The sequence below is a fragment of the Pogoniulus pusillus genome, chromosome 17 (genome assembly GCF_015220805.1).
Source record: "Pogoniulus pusillus isolate bPogPus1 chromosome 17, bPogPus1.pri, whole genome shotgun sequence".
NCBI lineage: Eukaryota > Metazoa > Chordata > Aves > Piciformes > Lybiidae > Pogoniulus > Pogoniulus pusillus.
The window spans coordinates 22,686,958-22,703,167 of record NC_087280.1 but is presented as its reverse complement, the minus strand read 5'-3'; the positions used below and the strand labels follow the sequence as shown (position 1 = coordinate 22,703,167).

General features: G+C 48.7%; 1 protein-coding gene across 1 annotated transcript in view; it reads right to left on the bottom strand.

The window, feature by feature from the left end:
- Positions 1-16,210, bottom strand: part of AGBL1 (AGBL carboxypeptidase 1) — a 387,722-nt gene that overhangs the window by 336,066 nt on the left and 35,446 nt on the right. The window lies entirely within an intron of this gene.

Below are 16,210 nucleotides of genomic sequence, written 5' to 3'. Positions count from 1 at the left end.
AACTGATGCTGCCAAACACAAACAAGAGTGGAAATACTGGAATGTTTGTTTGCAAGCCACAGTGAATACATCACTGAGCTTAATTGGTACTATTAAATCAGGCTCCAATTGAGAACAATGCATAAACACTCTTGAGCAACAAAATAACATTCTCCTACAGATTCACATCATATATATGTCCTGACCTGAATTTAAAAACCAATTCTGTGTCTAAACACACAGCAGAATTTTTGTGAGCTGCTTTGGATACTGAGGCCAGAATTACCTTCTAACTGCAGGAGTTAAGCCTTTAACCTGCTGTGAGGCTCCCTGTTATGATTACATTCCTTTTCATCACCACACATCTAAATAGCTCTGAAAATCTGGACATTATTTCAGAGGACTCAGCTCTCACTGACCTCAACATCCAGTTTATAAGCAGGTGGTTTTTTCCCAGGGTGTGTGCTAGGGAAATGGCAATTTCCCCACTGGGTGCTGCCGAAACAAAGGGCTGACAGACACCTGTAGAGTGAGGCTAGAAATGTAAAATCATAGAATCAATCAGGGTTGGAAGGGACCACAAGGATCAGACAGTTCCAATCCCCCTGCCATGAGCCCAGACACCTCACACTACATCAAGCTGATCAGAACCTCATCCAGCCTGGCCTTAAACACCTCCAGGGATGAGGCTTCCAACACCTCCCTGGACAACTCCTTCCAGGCTCTCACCACCCTCATGCTGAAGAACTTCTTAACATCCAATCTGAATCCACCCATTTCTAGTTTGGTTCCATTCCCCCTAGTCCTATCACTACCTGACAGCCTAAAAAGTCCCTCCCCAACTTTCCTGTAGCCCCCTTCAGATACTGAAAGGCTCAAGAAGGTCACCTGGGAGTCTTCTCCTCTCCAGACTGAAAAATACTGCCTGGGTTTGCAACAGGCAAGTACAGTAACATGAAGCTTCTGAGAAAATAGATGTTGCAATTGCAGAGCAGGGAGGAAAGCTGATTAACTTGCCTGGGATTTTCAATAAAGCAGAGAAAAGGGCATCCTGCTGCTCATCTCCCTCTGCCAGTCTGTGGTTTGTCTCACTTGGGAGGGGGAAATAGGGATACTGTTATACCATGGATTGAACTCAGAGCTACATCTTCACAAAAAGAGCCAAGGTGTGGGAAGGGAAGAGCTTTCACTCTGCCCTGCAGCAGCTTTCTGGACACAAGATCTCCAAGCTGTAACAGCAAAGGCAGGAGAGTCATCTGGGGACATGTGATCAGGTTGAAAGTAAATAGGGCAGATGCTGCAAATGAGGACATACTTTCTGCAGAAGCTGGCTCTGCAAGCAGCTTGAGCCACCATCACAGAGGCCACAGGCTCCAACAGCAGCAGATGCAGCTCCACTCCAACACCTGCTGTGAATTTGTCCTTGTCCTGTCCCTCATCTCTGCAGCTCAAGCATCACAGATGTTGGGTATCTTAGAGCAGGGAAGGCAGCCTATGGACTACAGGTCAGAAGTGAGGCTCTGCACCCACAGTGCCATGTTACTTAGCATTCCAAAGAACAATAACAGGCTAGATAGGTATAGCTAGAGGTCCTGAGAAAGAGAAGGATGCCTGGTTTAGCAGCATGCCCAGGAAGTGGAGAAGGAGCATGCTCTGGTAGATGATAGAATCATAGAATGATAGAGTCAGACAGGGTTAGAAGGGACCACAAGGATCAGACAGTTCCAACCCCCCTGCCATGCCCAGGGACATCTCACACTAGACCAGGCTGCCCACAGACTCATCCAGCCTGGCCTTAAATACCTCCAGGGATGAGGCTTCCACCACCTCCATGGGCAACTCATTCCAGGTTCTCACCACCCTCATGCTGAACAACCTCCTAACATCCAGGCTGACTCTCCCCATTTCCAGCTTGGTTCCATTTCCCCCCACAGTCCTGTCACTATCTGACAGCCTAAAAAGTCCCTCCCCAGCTTTCTTGTAGCCCCCTTCAGATACTGAAAGGCCACAAGAAGGTCACCTGGGAGCCTTCTCCTCTCCAGGCTGCACAGCCCCAACTCCCTCAGTCTCTCCTCACAGCAGAGCAGCTCCAGCCCTCTGCTCATTGTCGTGGCCTTTCTCTGGACACCTTCCAGCACATCCATGGCCCTCTTGTCCCAGGGCCTCCAGAACTGGATGCAGCACTCTACGTGGGGTCTCACCAGTGCAAAGTAGAGGCAGAAGATCACTTATCTTGACCTGCTGCCCACACTTCTCTTTATCATAGAATCACAGAATGTCAGGGGCTGGAAGGGATCTCCAAAGCTCATCCATCCCAACCACCCTGCCAGAACAAGATCACCTAGACCAGATCACACAGGAACACATCCAGGCAGGCTTTGAATATCTCCAGAGAGGGAGACTCCACAACCCCCCTGGGCAGCCTGTGCCAGGGCTCTGTCATCCTCACAGGGAAAAAAATCCACCTGATGTTTACATGAAACTTCCTATGGCTCAGCTTCCATCATTGCCCCTTGTCCTGTCAGCAGGCATCACCCTGAAGATCCTGGCTCCAGCCTCCTGGCACTCACTTTACATATTGATAAACACTGCTGAGGTCATCTCTCAGTCTCTTCTTCTCCCAGCAGCACAGCCCCAGCTTCCTCAGGCTCTCCTCATAAGAGCAATGTTCCATTCCTTTCACCATCTTTGTGGCTCTACACTGGACACTCTGAAGCAGCCCAGATGTCCATGCTGCCTTCCATATAGCACTTTGCCCAGCTGGTGACTGAGATTCAACAAGCAGGATGCATTAAAAAGTGAGAAGACGAGCAGGACAACTTTGGCTGCCTCTAGCACAGCCTCACATCCACCAGCAAGGGTCTTGAGAGCAGGCAGTATGCATAGGAACACAGGTCACTGCACCACAAAGCCTGCAAGACTGGTTGCACCTCGCTGTTACAGCTGCTCCAGTCAACCTCAGACTCATTTTTTTCTCTTCAGTTACTCATGTCTAATTCCTTATTAAGCAATAATCTGGTCACATCCTAGCACTGGTGCCTGTTCTTCACAACATTTATTTAGCTAGAGGATTTAGAGGGAAGAAAAAGGTAGCAGCAAGCCAAGATGCAGCAAATACTGAGTCAAATTCTCCTGATATTTGCTGTTTCAGAGTTGCAGTGCCACACTGGCATAACTGCAAGGGCTTTGTGAAGCAGTAATTTGCAGAAGCCCAAGTAATAAAGCTTAGTACATTCCTCCCCCCCACCCCCTTTCATTGGAAAGTTTCCATCTGATATAATCAAGCCAAACTCTAGCATTTGAAAACAGACCATATCAAAGCCCAGGCTGGTAAAACTTGAGCTGTAAATACAAGACTGAAAGCCACAAGGATAAATAATTTAAGAGCACAGTAAAAATTATCATCATTAGCAGGATGGTTCTTCCATGTGCCCCTTTTTTTCTTTTCCTACAGAGAAAAAAATCTGGAAGCTGGTGCAAGCTGGGAAAACACACACAAATATTTGAGTGTGATTTCAAAGGACAATGGAAAACAAGCAGGAAAAGAAGCTTTTGAGCAGACAGTGAGAGCCTGGAAGGGGTTGCCCAGGGAAGTGGTTGAGGCCCCATCCCTGGAGGTGTTTAGGGCCAGCCTAGATGAGGCTGTGGGCAGCCTGATCTAAGGTAGGGTGTCCCTGCCCATAGCAGAGGGCTTGGAACTTAGCTGATCCTTGTGGTCCCTTCCAACCCTGACTGATTCTATGATTCTATCTGTGCTGCCCCTGCAATGCATGTCCTGTGGTCCACAAAAAGCCCAAATCACAGCCAGCAGAGGAAAGGAACACCTGAGGTAGATATGCCACAGACCTGGGATGAGCTTCTCTTCTCTGATCTGCAATAGCCTGGCTGTTGCTGCAGCCTGACAGCAAAAGCTTGGTCTGTGAGCCGTGAGCTTTCCAAGGTTACACTCCAGGAGAATTTCCATTCCCAACCCCAGAGCTGCAGCCGTATTAGGAGTCAGCAGCCCTGTTCTTCCTCACCAGCCACTTCCTCAAGTCTTCAGGTTTTCCCCTCTGTGTTCCAAGCCCTGTCTCTGAACACATCCCAGAGCAGCTCAGCTCTGGGTTGAGTTACAGATTTTGCTGGCATTGCTGCCATTCCCAGTGCTGTCCTGCAGATAAAGAGACCAAGAAGAGCCCTGCCAGTGTCAGCAAGCCAGAGATCTGCACTGCATCTGTAGCACTGCTGTTGCAAAAGCTTCTCACCCTACAAACTCATTTATAGAATCAACCAGGTTGGAAGAGACCTCCAAGCTCAGCCAGTCCAACCTAGCACCCAGTTCTATCCAGTCAACCAGACCATGGCACTAAGTGCCCCAGCCAGGCTTTGCTTGAACACCTCCACCACCTCCCTGGGCATCCCATTCCGATGGCAAATCACTCCACCTCTGCTTGCTAAATACTTGAGTATTTATGAGTGCTCTCTTATTCTCTATAATCACTGTTTGATAAGTACTCAAAAGAGCCTGAAAGACCATGGAGATTTTGGATTTCTCTCTCTCTCCTGCCTGCTGGAAATGAGTTAGCTGTGTTGCATCTGTACTGCTAAACCTAGCTGCCCTGCTGCTGCTGCAGCTGGTACAGCTCCAGCAGGGCTATCAGAACAGGGAAGCCTGGTGCAGAAAGGCTGTTGCTAAGGGCTTTGACACCGTGTGATATAACGCTGCTCAGGGCAGGTCTAATCACTGCTGTGCTTTAAAACCACTGATAGTTCTAGAGACCTTCCAGCACTGGTGGAGCTGGAGAAGAGCCACAGCAACCCCAGGAAGTTCTTAGGGTTGTTTTCCTTCTGGACAGCACCTGCTGGGGGCCAGTGTTTTCCACAATGGTTGCTGTAGAAGCTGTACACTGAGGCTTCCTTCACTTCTTGTTTCCATCTGATTCCCCTTGTCTACCTTTGGACTGAAAGCTTTTGTGGGGAGGCTTTGGCAGCTGCTTTCTACCCCCTTCAGAGGGATAACAGGCTTGGGGCTGGGAGGAGACATGGCAATAAATCAAGTGAAAGGCAAAGGAGAGGAAATTCCTGGGCTCTCATATGCACTGCCACACAAGTGAGTGCCCTCAGCTTTACCTCCTCCCTTTCTGGCCTCTCTCAGAGATTCCTGTCATAACCTAATCTGGAGTCGCTGTCCCTGGAGGTGGTCAAACAAAAGCCTGGATGGGGCACTTAGTGCCATGGGCTGGGTGAGCTTGGAGTTCTCTTCCAACCTGCTTGATTCTAGGACTCTAAATCACTTCTGAGGAGGGATTCTTTGTACCCTTTTCACAGCAAAGTGGATGCAAGCAGGCAGGGTGGGCACCTGTTCACCACCTCTAGGAGTAAACTCAGATCTTACAGATCCCTCCCCTCCAGTCCCAGTTTCCCCAGCACTTTCTGGCTGATGCTTAACCCCTCATGCCCACCTCAAACACACTGACCAGGACATGGAACCACACTGGTCAACCCTCTCTTCATTCAGCCAGCTCTGCACTCACTCCACAGTCCACTGCCTTTGCATCCTGCCCAAGCATAACACCTTTCACAAACTCACTGCTGGTTTTCTCTCCTCTCTGTCCTCACTGAGCACAACTGCCTGTCCCCTTCACTACCCTTAAGAAAGCCTTAGTAAGGTGTGGGTTTATGAACACAACTGCCTGTCCCCTTCACTACCCTTAGGAAAGCCTCAGTAAGGTGTGGGTTTATGAACACAACTGCCTGTCCCCTTCACTGCCCTTAGGAAAGCCTTAGTAAGGTGTGGGTTTATGAACACAACTGCCTGTCCCCTTCATTGCCCTTAGGAAAGCCTCAGTAAGGTGTGGGTTTATGAACACAACTGCCTGTCCCCTTCACTGCCCTTAGGAAAGCCTCAGTAAGGTGTGGGTTTATGAACACAACTGCCTGTGCCTTCACTGCCCTTAGGAAAGCCTCAGTAAGGTGTGGGTTTATGAACACAACTGCCTGTGCCTTCACTGCCCTTAGGAAAGGCTCAGTAAGGTGCGGGTTTAGTGAATGCACTGAGCACATGAAAACTCTGCCCAAGTGGCTTGTCCACAGTAAGAGAGTTTCAGATTAACACTTGAGACATGAGAGGTATTTTCTATCATTAGATCATTTTCTTTTGCCTTCTCTATTCTTGTAGCCCTACCACCACTGCACCTCCAGATCAGGAGCACTCCACAACTCTCAGACAACCCCGCCAGCTTCCAGAAGACATCCTAAGCCCTTCATTTGCTTCCTAGACTGCAAAATATTTTGTAATCCTTCCAGCTCTGTTTTTGGGGGTGGGTAATTATTTTTTCTCCCACTCTCTTCCTTCTCTGCCACTTACAAAATGCTTAACATAGCCACTACACACCAGATGTGACTTATCCTGTAGGACTGTTGTACTCAGCTACAAGGAAATGTTGTTAGCATTAATAAGTCAGTTAGCTCTGGAGACACTCAGAGGAGTGACTGATGCATGAAATCAAGTCCCACCTCTCATTTGGATGGGAGTGACAGTGATTTCCCTAGCTGTATGGGAGATCCATATCACAGAGAGCTTCTAAGAGGCAATGTGACTGCAATGCAACAAGGTACCCAAGTGTTAGCTTTAATCTAGTTAGCACAAAGACCAACAGTGAGACAGAAATGGCAACTTGAATCATACTCCCAGACTGGATAATGTGTGCTAAGAAGCTTGGGTAGCTCTCACTAGAGGCCCTGCTGCACGCCTTAGCAGATGTAAATAGAATGGGGTAAGTTAGAGCTAGGACAGAGACAGTCTCCCATCCAGCAAGCACAGAGCTGTCTGCAGGAGAAACATACTCAAAGCTATCAAGTGAGGTCAGCCATAAACTGCATCTGCCATAGCCACTGGGTGCAAAAAGTCAAGAGCTCAATAAGAGCAACAGCTTGTCCTCATGCCATCTGTCCAAATCTAACCCACCAGCTCACTGAGAGAGGAGAGGCAAGGGACAAGCACAGGCAGGCCTTCAGCTGAAAGCATCACTTCTTCAACAAACCCTTATGCCCACCTGAAGTGGATGTGAAACATAAGCTAGACCTAACAGGAGAAAAAAGCAAACACCTCTTGGAAAATAAAAGTCTCATTAAGTGAATCCATTTCTAGATCAGCTCCTCCCTTCCCATGACACATCACCTTACACTTAGAAATGGATTTTGCTTTCCAAGGTGCTCCTTGGGCAGGTTTTACATGACTGGGTACTGGTAGATAGTAGCTGAACAGGAGCCAGCAGTGTGCCCAAGTGGGCAGCAGAGCCAATGGCATCCTGGGCTGGATCTCAGGAGCAGTGTAGTCAGCAGGACAAGGGAGGTTCTTCTGCCCCTGTGCTCAGCACTGCTCAGGTCACACCTTGAGTGCTGTGTCCAGTTCTGAGCTCCACAATTCCAGAGAGATGTTGAGGTGCTGGAAGGTGACGAGAGAAGGGCAGCAAGGCTGGGGAGGGGCCTGGAACACAAACCCTAAGAGGAGAGGCTGAGGAAGCTGGGGGTGTGCAGCCTGCAGAAGAGGCTCAGGGCAGACCTCATTGCTGTCTGCAGCTGCCTGCAGGGAGGCTGTAGCCAGGTGGGGTTGGGCTCTGCTGCCAGGCACCCAGCACCAGAACAAGGGGACACAGTCTCAAGTTGTGCCAGGGCAGGTCTAGGCTGGATGTTAGGAGGAAGTTGTTGTCAGAGAGAGTGATTGGCATTGGAATGGGCTGCCAGGTGGAGTCGTTGTCACTGGAGGTGTTGAAGCAAAGCCTGGATGGGACACTTAGTGCCATGGCCTAGTTGACTGGCCAGGGCTGTGTGCTAGGTTGGACTGCATGAACTTGGAGATCTCCCAACCCGGTTGATTCTGATTCTGTGATCTTGCCATACCAGAGGCTACCAAGAGATGGCGCCAGGGTCTCTGGATGCAATACGCTTGCCCAACCACCTGGAACAACCTTGCTGTGTGGTGTTCTTCTCTGCCTCATCAATTAGTCATCTCTTTGGCAGTGTCGTCTGAAAGCATCTCCTTCCCCCTTGCCTCTCCCTCTTAATTTTTCAATTTCTCTCATCTGCAGCTATTAACGCTACAATGCCACTAAAGGATGAATTCTGCAGTGCAACTCTATTTACTCTGCAAAGCAGCACTGAGAAACCACCAGTATGAAATGAGATTTTTAGAAGCTGTTATAATATTAATAACAGGCCATTCTTTGAGAGAAGCCACATAGAGCCCAAAGAAAAAGAGAACAGAGAAGAAGAAACTCCATAAAACTGGGACACCTTTAGCTCCAAGATAATTTCTGTTGTTACAATGGCTCATTGCATTAAATTTGAGCACTGGGGTTTATTTACTTATCTCAGTGCTGCACCCATCTCTGATCCACCTTAGCTGCTGCCTTAGTCAAGTTGAAAAGGCATTTGGTATCAACAAGAATTTTAAAGCCAACCCTTCTGCCCTCTTCACAGAAGGTTAGGGGTTGGAAGGGACCTCAAAAGATCATCCAGTCCAATACTCCTTCTAGAGTAGGTCACACAGGAACACACCACAGGGTTACAGGATGTCAGAGGTTAGAAGGGATTCAAAGAGATCATCCAGTCCAAGACCCCTGCCAGAGCTGGACCATACAATCTAGCTCAGGGCACACAGCAACACATCCAGACAGACCTTGAAAGGCTCCAGAAAAGGAGACTCCACAATCTCTCTGGAAAGCCTGTGCCAGTGCTCTGGGACCTGCACAGTCAAGAAGTTCCCTCTTGTGTTGAGCTGGAACCTGCTGTGCTGCAGCTTCCATCCATTGCTGCTTGTCCTATCCCAGCGAGCAGTGAGCAGAGCCTGACCCACTCTTCCTGACCCCCAGCCAGTTATAAACATCCAGGTAGGTTTTGAATATCTCCAGAGAAGAAGACTCCACAACTTCTCTGGGCAACCTGTTCCAGTGCTCTGCCACCCTCCCAGCCAAAAAGTTTCTCCTTATGTTCACACGGAACTTGCTCTGCCCCAGCTTGGCATCATCTCATTCAGAACAGTATTAACAGTTTCATTTAGCAGGAGTTCTAGGCCAATCCCATGTAGCTGGAGGCCAGATGGGAAGCATGTCATTTAGCTGTGACATAGCTCAGAAGAAAAATTCCACCTCCTCCTGGGAATTTTCTGCAGAGAACAAATGAAGCAAAGAGCAATTTGAGAACAAGCAGGCACTGAGCAGTGATGAGTTCTGACCACATTCCAAGAGAATCCTGTGTTCCTTTCCAATTAAAGAGCCAAACTGCTCAACACAATTAATGGCAGAACACAGACTAACAAAAGGAATGAGGGATGATTTGCTTTTGGTCTCCTATCAAACAAAGGGATAAAGCTGTATGTGGAGCATTCCTCTGAACTGGTCACAGTGGCTACCTTATCAACTGGCAGAGAAAATGATCACCCTGTTGGTGGTGGCAATGGCTGTGAACCCATTCTTCTGGTTGAAAATTTAGGGCTATCCAGGAGATGGAATTGCAGCAAACATTTATGGTAGCCTACCAGTGAGAAGTGAGCCAGGATTACTGCTGAGGAAACTAACTGCCTGCACTGGGTCTAGGATGCCTTTGCAGTTGGATCTCTTTCATGCATTTCTCCATCATTCTGAACAGGAGAGATAATTCCAGGGTGCAGGTGACTCCTGCTACACATTTCTTTGTCCAAAAGAGACATGGCCCACTGATGTTTGAGTTCTTCTGTTGTTAAGGTCACAGGAGATTACTTTCATAGACTGGTTTGGATTAAAAGGGACCTCAAAGATCATCCAGTTCCAAGCCCCTGACATAGGCAGGGACACTTCCCACTAGAATAGCTTGCTCAAGGCCTCATCCAACCTGGTCCTGAACACCTCCAGGGAGGTTGTGGAGCACAGAATGAGCTCTTAGTACTTGAAGAGTCCACCTTGGATGGAACAGAGTTACATAGAATCAATCAGGTTGGAAGTGAGACCTCCAACATCATCCAGGCCAACCTAGCACCCAGCCCTAGACAATCAACCAGACCATGGCACTAAGTACCCCAGCCAGGCTTGGCTTCAACACCTCCAGCCACACAGACTCCACCACCTCCCTGGGCAGCCCATTCCAATGCCAATCACTCTCTCTGCCAGGAGCTTCCTAACAACATCCAGCCTAGACCTGCCCTGGCACAGCTTGAGACTGTGTCCCCTTCTTCTGTTGCTGGGTGCCTGGCAGAAGAGACCAACCCCCACCTGGCTACAGCCTCCCTTCAGGTAGCTGCAGACAGCAATGAGGTCTGCCCTGAGCCTCCTCTTCTGCAGGCTGCACACCCCCAGCTCCCTCAGCCTCTCCTCACAGGGCTGTGCTCCAGGCCCCTCACCAGCTTTGTCACCATTCTGTGGGCATGAGAGGACTTCCTCTCTTTAACCCAACAGGAGATTATTGACGAGTGTTTGAAGAGCTGGGACCACTCAGCAAGCACCAAACAGAAGTAGACTTGTGATCAGATGTCAGAAGTGGGCATTGCTGGACATGGCAAGGGCAGATAGTTTCTGCATATCACATTTTCTAGTGAATTAATTTGGCACTGTTCCCAGACTTCTGGGTTTTTTTTCCCTTTCCACTTTTAATTAAATAGTCAAACTTTACTGGAACAGCCCAGTGCAGAAAGCCAAGTTCTGCAAATACTCACAGAAACAGTTTCATTCTGACAAATATTCATTCTTGAGGCTATGTCTTGCAGGAGGTTTAAGCAGACACTTAGCAACAGCCAGCTCTGCTTGGTCTGACAAAGAGGCTTGAGAAACAAAGACATTTGGAAAGACTCCTGAAATTGCTTTCAGTAATACTGCAGAAATCAGACTGCCTGTAACAGCCTACAACAGGAAATGGTAATGTAATGAAGGGAAGGACTCAGGCACAAGTCATACCATCATCTACCACACTCTCAAACACAGATCTCCCTCACCTGAAAGAATCAGCAGTTGCAGTTTGCTGTTTCAAGTCACTGTGATGATCTATCTAACCTGAAGAGTCCTAGAGGAGGCTTGCACAACATGCAACCACAAACAGCATACAACCTCCAAGGCCATTGGCCTGACATGCTGGAAGCCTGGGGAGGATATCTGATGCTTGGCCACTTGGAGACAGAGTCCTGCAGAAGAGACCCAGCTGCTGGCTAGACAGAGAGCAAACATCTGCCACTATCACATTCCACATCCAGTTGCCCACAACATATCCAAGTATCTCTCCAAATAAATCAGGTGGAAAATGAGCGAGGGTACTGAAAAGTAGAAGAGGAGCACCTAGTGCCATGGTCTAGCTGATTGGACAGGGCTGGGTGCTAGGTTGGACTGGATGAGCTCCAACCTGGTTGATTCTATGATAGAAGGAACAAGAAAAGGTGGAAAGTGAAAGGAGTAGGGGTCACTGCGTTGCGTGGGACATCAAGGAGGTTGCATTAGGGAAAGTGTTGATGGAGTGAAGATTTGAGCATCCCACACACACTGGTATCAGATATCCCAGCTCCTGCCATAAACAGAGCTGTGAAAAAGAGAACATCATCTGGCTTTATTTTAAACTGCCCCTACATAAGAGATCAGAAAGCTTTCTCTGCAGCACAGCATCATCAGAGCTGGTCAAGACAGTTTGGGGCCTCCATCTTGCTTGGATTTCACAGTGCTTTGCTCAAGAGTTCTCTAAACCTCAGTGAGTTGCACATTTTTTTCCTGTGGCTCTTCCTTCAGCAGTGGGTAGTCCTGGAGAGATCCAGGCACAGTCATGGTACCAGCAACCTGAAGACTTCAAATGCCTAACTAAGACCAATAAAGTCCATGAGTCACAGTCCCAGGGGAATCAGAGATACTTGGCACACACCCAGAGAAGGTCAATTGGAGCATGGGAGACTATTTCTAAATAACCCAGAGCTTTAGCACTGGGAAAAATAAATAGAACTATGGATCTTGTTTCCACCTCTTAGCTGGCTAAAAAAATAGCTCTCACAGTGCAGATTCTTAAAGTGACCTTGGTGCCACCGCAGCCCAGGACAGGACACCACAGGCGTACCCACAAGAGATGTGGTGCATTTTCAATGCTGCATTCCTGGCAGCTGATCAAAGAACCAGAATAATCCCAGCCCCCACAGTTGCCAGCTGTTCCTTCCCAGCAGCAAGGCAAACCATGGTGGCACATAGTCATGAAGTGAAAAGACCTTATCTAGAGCAAGCACAAAGGGAGGATTGGAGCCTGGCTGGGAGGACATTCCTTCACAGGCAGGTTACAGAGTAGGGCTCTCTCCAAGTCCCACACTGATCACCAAAAAGAAGCAGATGTTTCTGGGACCAACCAACCATGTCAAAATGACCTACTCCAGATTTCAGCAGAGCCACAGGAGCTCTGGGAAGAGCCACACCAGTGCCAGATGACCAGGAGCACAGGGTGGGCTACACAAGGAACATGACTGCTTTTTCTTCCTTGTACTCACTTCAGAAAGCCCATCCAGAAGCTTTCTCCCTCAGCCACCTTACCATTTTTAAACTGGGACAGCTCAGAAACATAGCAGAACACTTTAACATGTACCCACCACCAGTTCTGATGAACTGGGAAGATGCCTGGAATTGCAGACCATCACTATCCCAGGCACTCATAAATGCTGGGAATGAAGATCAGTAACTCGCCCTACAGTCTGGAATCCTGGGCTCAGGACTTGAATTCCCATCACCATCTCTTGAAGTTGCTTTCCCAAGTGAAAGCAACATTTCCAGAGAGACTGCAAGCAAACACAAGGACTGCATCCAGTTCTGGAGTCCCTATGACAAGAGGGATGTGGAGATGCTGGAGTGTGTCCAGAGAAGGGCCAGGAGAATGCTCAGAGGCTGCAGCAGCTCTGCATGAGGACAGACTGAAAGAGTTGGGGCTGTGCAGGCTGGAGAAGAGGGAGCTCTGAAGTGACCTTCTTGTGGCCATCTGGTATATAAAGGGGGCTAGAGAAAAGGTGGGGAGGGACATTTGAGGCTGTCAGGGAGTGACAGGACTGGAGGAATGGAGCAAAGCTGGAGGTTGGGAGATTCAGAGTGGAGGTGAGGAGGAAGATGTTGATCATGAGAGTGGTGAGAGCCTGGAACAGGTTGCCCAGGGTGGTGGTTGAAGCCCCATGCCTGGAGGTGTTTAAGACCAGACTGGATGAGGCTCTGAACAGCCTGCTCTAGGGTAGGGTGTCCCTGCCCATGGCAGGGTGCTTGGAACTGGCTGATCCTTGTGGTCTTTTCCAACCCTGACTGATTCTATGATTCTACAATCCCTACTGACCTGAAGCAAATGCCTTTAAATAGGTTGCAAATGCTTTTTAAAGCAAAACAGGTTTGTGTGCTGCTTCTGATGTAAAACAGGCTGCCTCCACTGAGCCATTGACCTTCTCAGCTGCTCCTCCTTATTAAATGAAACAAGCAGCTTTAAGCCCTAGGCATATCAGCCCAGTGGCTACCAGTCAAGTGATTTATGGTTCTTGTTCATTAAACCAAGTGTAGGTGGGAACCAAATCATCTTTTTCCTGTGAGCTAAGTCCCAGGAAAGATTTTAACCTCCATTTACACACAGACAAGTAAGTTTTAAGAAGAGTACAAATCTTTTAGGAGGGGAAGAGAAGAAAAAACAGTAGGAAACTGAGCTAGCAGTGCAGAAGCTGAAGCAGACAACAATTAATGTGCATGGTTTTTCAAAGGGAAAATAAATCCAAGCTTTTAGCAATAAATAAAATGCCTCATTAGCAATGAAACTTGAAATCTGTTGAGGGAAATTTTGTGTTTCCATTTTCTGTTGGGGATGTGTGTGTGTGTGTGTCCCAGGTGGAAATAACGGGTCAATGAAGAATCACAGAATCAACCAGGTTGGAAGAGACCTCCAAGATCACCCAGTCCAAGCTAGCACCCAGCCCTGGCCAGTCAACCAGACCATGGCACTAAGTGTCCCAGCCAGGCTTGGCTTCAACACCTCCAGGGACAGTGACTCCACCACCTCCCTGGGCAGCCCATTCCAATGACAATCACTCTCTCTGACAACAACTTCCTGCTAACACCCAGCATAGACTGCCCCTGGCACAGCTTGAGGCTGTGTCCCCTTCTTCTGTTGCTGGCTGCCGAGCAGGAGAGACCAACACCACCTGGCTATAGCCTCCCTGCAGGCAGCTGCAGACAGCAATGAGCTCTGCTCTGAGCCTTCTCTTCTGCAGGCTGCACACCCCCAGCTCCCTCAGCCTCTCCTCACGGGGCAAGGCTGGGGAGTGCCCCAGTCTTGCTGCCCTTCTCTGGACACCTTCCAGCACCTCAACATCTCTCTTGAATTGAGGAGCCCAGAACTGGACACAGCACTCAAGGTGAGGCCTGAGCAGTGCTGAGCACAGGGGCACAAGAACCTCCCTCGTCCTGCTGCCCACACTGCTCCTGAGCCAGCCCAGGATGCCATTGGCTCTGCTGCCCACCTGGGCACACTGCCACTCTGTCCCCAGCCTGTAGTGCTGCTTGGGGTTGTTGTAGCCAAAGTGTAGAACCCTGCACTTGACCTTGTTCAATCTCACCCCATTGGCTTCTGCCCACCCATCCAGCCTGTCAAGGTCCCTCTGCAGGGCTCTCCTACTCTTCAACAGATCCACACTTGCTCCTAGCTTGGTGTCATCTGCAAACTCACAAACAGCTCAAAACAATTCTTGTACATCAGATAAAAGGAAGAAAAGCATCAATAAGGCACACTGACAATCTGGAATAATTGAAATCAAAAGGAATGTGTTTCTCTGAAGGCTATTTCTTTCCCTTTCTGCTTAAAAGGGACTGTTTTAGCCTACTTCACAGCCTACATTACAACCCTCAGCAGCACAAGCTGCATCTCCAAATCAATCTCAGCAAAAATCTAGGCTGGAAATGTGTGTCAGATACCAAATTTTCCACATTACTCAGAGTAAAAAGTGAATGGGGAGGGGAAAAAAAAAAAAACAGCAGCTTTGCACAAAATTAATTTTCAAAGCTTTTATGCAGCCAGTCCCACTGCCTAACAGCCACAGGCTCGGCTTCCACTATGCACAGATCCTGCCCTGCAAAGGCTATCACAGCAGAACTAACACCAGGCTAATCACAGCCACCATTGCCATAAGAAGAAAACTAAAGCACTGAGTGGAAGTGGAACTTGCTTATGGAGTTAAGCAGAGGGCATGGACCCATCAGTCACTTGATAGAATGGTTTAGGTTGGAAGGGACCTCAAAGATCAGCCAGTTCCAAGCAGGGACACCTCCCACTAGAACAGGTTGCTCAAAGCTTCATCCAACCTGGTCCTGAACACCTCAACATCTTTATTTCTGTGATTCTGTGCTCCACACCTTCTCTGTGTCTCACCACCCTCACTACAAACAACTTCTTCCTCACATCCAGTTTCAATCTCCCCTCTGCCACTTCAAACCCATTCCTCCTCATCCTGTCATTACAAGACCTTGTCAATAGTTCCTCCCCAGCCCTCCTGTAGCCCCCTTCAGATACTGGAAGGCCACTCCAAGGTCTTCTCAAAGCCTTCTCTTCTCCAGGCCGCAGAGCCCAAACTCTCTCAGCCTGCCCTCATAGCAGAGCTGCTGCAGCCCTCTCAGCATCTTGGTGGCCTCCTCTGGACTCAATTCAACAATTCCATGTCCTTCTTGTGTTGGGGGCTACTTAGCCTAAAGCCACAGCAACCGCCAGCCGTGATCCACACCCATGGCAGGTCCATGCAGAAGCTAAAGCTGACTGAATGTTGCCATGTCCCACCTAAGGTGTGTGTGAACAAGCAGGGAGTCTCTGCTCCACAAAGCACTGCATGTCTTGTAGAATTTGAACTGTTGGAGTGAGTCCTGTGATCCTGTGAATTGTTTTATGTCCTTCTGTGGATGTTCTCCACGTTACAAAGCTTGCCTTGGAAGGCACCTGACAAAGGGCTCAGGAAGGACAACTCAGGGACTGATGTTCAGCATTAAGGTGGAGATATAAAATGGACTTGCTGGCTTCAGAAAGAAGCTATCTGAACTATTTGGCATGGGATTGAAAACAGACCCAGATTAATAGTAGTAAGAACTGTCAGACTTCAAAAATACCATCATGACCTGGTCACAACTGTCTGCAAAAGGAGGATGAAGCAGCACTGCCATGACTCTGCTGCACCTGCCCCAGGAGCAGTGGTGGCAGGAGGTCTTTGCTTAAGAGTAGGTGAGAGCAGTTTGTCTGCAGCCAGTAGATGCTCCTCAAA